Source organism: Tiliqua scincoides, chromosome 1 (genome assembly GCF_035046505.1).
Source record: "Tiliqua scincoides isolate rTilSci1 chromosome 1, rTilSci1.hap2, whole genome shotgun sequence".
Taxonomy (NCBI): Eukaryota; Metazoa; Chordata; class Lepidosauria; order Squamata; family Scincidae; genus Tiliqua; species Tiliqua scincoides.
The window spans coordinates 132,667,957-132,671,924 of NC_089821.1; positions in this window are offsets into that span (position 1 = coordinate 132,667,957).

Here is a 3,968-nt window from a genome sequence, read left to right on the forward strand (position 1 = left end):
TCTCAGAGGTCAGTTTGGAGTTAGGCAAATCCACTTTTTGTTCCACAAGTCAGTTGTGTTTTCATTTTCTGGTTAATTGGCCATAACTTTTGATAGAAGACAGATATTCCAGTGCTGTTTGTTTCATTGCAGTCTGCATTAAATTACCTTTCCAATTATATATAACATGATGGTATTATTCATACATACCATTCATACATTCATTCATTTTCACAATTTTGGTCACTAGTGTCAAGCTCAGCTTGTTGCCCCCCTAAAGCTTGATGCCCGGTGCAACTGTGACCCCCTGCACCCCCTTAGCTACGCCACTGCTTAGGCATGTGTTTTAAAGTAACATGTAGATTGACTTTGTTTAGCCTTGAAAGTGATAATAGTCTTCCCTTAAGAGGAGAGTTTACAACTGGAGGATGCTCCTGGACTCACGTTGCTGCTAAACTCACAGGTGGTGGCTGTGGCCCAGATTGCCACTTATCAAACTGCCCTGGGTCCCTTTGGGGAGAAGGGCAGGGTATAAATAAAGTTATTATCATCATCATAATCATCATCAAACTCTGGCTAGTTCACCAGTTGCTGAAAGGCAAAGACTTGGTTAAAGTCAATCATGCCCAAGTGACTTCCAGACTGTTATGTGAAACACATATGGACTACCCTTAAAATGATTTTTAAAAATACAGCTGGTAGGGAATGTTGCAGCTGGCCTACAGGCTGCTGTGGGTTGGCAAGAATACTTGATATGAATGATCTGTTTTGGTTATCAGTTCATTTTCAGACCCAGTTCAAAAGGCTGGTTCTGACTTCTCATGCCTTCTAGTGTCTGGACTCCAAGTATCAAAAACCATCTTCTCCCATATGATCCCCTCTAGGGTTTTAAATTTTGCCAGGGAAGACCCAATTATCTAGATTCCATTTTCTAGTGAGGTAAGATTGTCATCTACCAGGAATGGGGTCTTTTCTGTGTAGTAGACATCAGAATTCTGAAATATTGGTTCCCAGAAATTGTGTTCTTCCTTGGTCTCTTCCTCCTCCTAGGGGAAGCACTTTTTTGTTCTGTCAGGCATTTGAGAAATGTTTGTTTTATTGTTACTTGAATGTAGTTTTAAATTCATGTTTTATACTTTTTTAATTGGATTTATTATATTCTTGTAGTGTATTTTGTAAAATGCCATGTGAATACATTAGTTGAAAAATGTTCCAGAGTATTGTTTGACAATAAATAACAGGCTTCCTTAAGGAAGTAACAAGTCTCTGTACCTGCAAAACTTGCAGTGGCAGCTGAAGTTCCATATAAAATTGAAATAACTTCACCAAAACATTACAGAAGTACTAACTGTAGGTAGAATACCACAATAAAGCAAAAACCCAGCAATACACCAAAAGCTAAACTGAACAGAACTGTCCTGAGGTGGTTCCAAAATTTCAAAAAGTATCCTTGAGGATGGAGTTTCACAACTTGAGTGCTACCACAGAGAAGGCCCTTTCCTCTATCACCACCAAACAGATTTCTGGAGGTGGTGGAACACAAAAAATGACCCTTATAGGGCCCATTCCTATCCAACTTTCCAGCCCTGATACAGCTGTTCCCTTACCTTGAGGAGGTACCTATGACTGCCCCTCACACCACAGGATGTAGTGCATGCCCCGTTAGCATGGCTGTATTAGCATTAGAAAGTTGGATAGGATTAGGCCCTCAATCTCAGGATGGGTGGATTCACATTAGCTCATTTTTGCCTGGCCCACAGGTGTACACTTTTGGTCCCTGTTGTGTACATGCAGCGTTAGGCAGAAATGGCTAAAGGTGGTCAGTTTTTCTGATACTCTGAATCTAAGCATATCAAACCAGCATCTTGCATTGCACTCAAGAACTTACTATACCAACAACCAGTGCAGAGGGCACCGCACAGGTGAAATATGATCCCTACACCTCCTGCACATCGGGCAACAGTGTTCTCCTGCATGAGCTAAAGTTTCCAGATTGTCTCTATAGCATGCTTTAACAACAGATTTAAAGCAACAAGTCTTTAAATTTGAGAAAACAATGCTGAAAAGTGCTAAAATCCTGGGCAAAAAACAGTGTTGCTTAGTCTTTTAGGTCTCCTCCCCACAACTAGAATGCAGCAAATCCAATGAATTCTTTACATGATTTGCAGACAATATAATTATTCAGAAGAGGGAGGAAGGAACAAGGGACAGCCCAATCCTATCCACACTTTCCTGGGAGTAAGCCCCATTGGCTCAAATTGGACTTACTTCTGAGTAGATATGCATAGGAGTGAGTAGACATGCATAGGAGTCAGCTATCCTGGGCTTATTCTTTACCAGCAGGGAAGAATAGGTCAAAGAAGTGAAAATGGCAGGGACTTTAGGTGAAAGCAGTCACATTATTTTGGAATTCTTGGTATCAAGGAGAAGGAAACCTAAGAGTAATCAGGATTTGTATTGGCAACCTTCAGTCTCGAAAGACTATGGTATCGCGCTCTGAAAGGTGGTTCTGGCACAGCGTCTAGTGTGGCTGAAAAGGCCAATCCGGGAGTGACAATCCCTTCCACACCAGGAGCAAGTGCAGTCTGTCCCTGGTCTGTCTCCCTGGCTATGGGCCTTCCTTCTTTGCCTCTTAGCCTCAGACTGTTGGCAAAGTGTCTCTTCAAACTGGGAAAGGCCATGCTGCACAGCCTGCCTCCAAGCGGGCCGCTCAGAGGCCAGGGTTTCCCACTTGTTGAGGTCCATCCCTAAGGCCTTCAGATCCCTCTTGCAGATGTCCTTGTATCGCAGCTGTGGTCTACCTGTAGGGCGCTTTCCTTGCACGAGTTCTCCATAGAGGAGATCCTTTGGGATCCGGCCATCATCCATTCTCACGACATGACCAAGCCAACGCAGGCGTCTCTGTTTCAGCAGTGAATACATGCTAGGGATTCCAGCACGTTCCAGGACTGTGTTGTTTGGAACTTTGTCCTGCCAGGTGATGCCGAGGATGCGTCGGAGGCAGCGCATGTGGAAAGCGCTCAGTTTCCTCTCCTGTTGTGGGCGAAGAGTCCATGACTCGCTGCAGTACAGAAGTGTACTCAGGACGCAAGCTCTGTAGACCTGGATCTTGGTATGTTCCGTCAGCTTCTTGTTGGACCAGACTCTCTTTGTGAGTCTGGAAAACGTGGTAGCTGCTTTACCGATGCGCCTGTTTAGCTCGGCATCGAGAGAATGAGTGTCGGAGATCGTTGAGCCAAGGTACACAAAGTCATGGACAACCTCCAGTTCATGCTCAGAGATTGTAATGCAGGGAGGTGAGTCCACATCCTGAACCATGACCTGTGTTTTCTTCAGGCTGATTGTCAGTCCAAAATCTTGGCAGGCCTTGCTAAAACGATCCATGAGCTGCTGGAGATCTTTGGCAGAGTGGGTAGTGACAGCTGCATCGTCGGCAAAGAGGAAGTCACGCAGACATTTCAGCTGGACTTTGGATTTTGCTCTCAGTCTGGAGAGGTTGAAGAGCTTTCCGTCTGATCTGGTCCGGAGATAGATGCCTTCTGTTGCAGTTCCAAAGGCCTGCTTCAGCAGGACAGCGAAGAAAATCCCAAACAAGGTTGGTGCAAGAACACAGCCCTGCTTCACTCCGCTTCGGATGTCAAAAGGGTCTGATGTGGAGCCATCGAAGACAACAGTGCCCTTCATGTCCTTGTGGAAGGATCTGATGATGCTGAGGAGCCTGGGTGGACATCCAATCTTGGGGAGAATCTTGAAGAGGCCGTCTCTGCTGACCAGGTCGAAAGCCTTTGTGAGATCTATGAAGGCTATAAAGAGTGGCTGTCGTTGTTCCCTGCATTTCTCCTGCAGTTGTCTAAGGGAGAATACCATATCAGTGGTGGACCTGTTGGCTCGGAATCCACACTGCGATTCTGGATAGACGCTCTCAGGATAATCAGGATAATCAGGATAATCAGGATAATCTTGAAGGAAATAGGCTTGCAATATGAAGT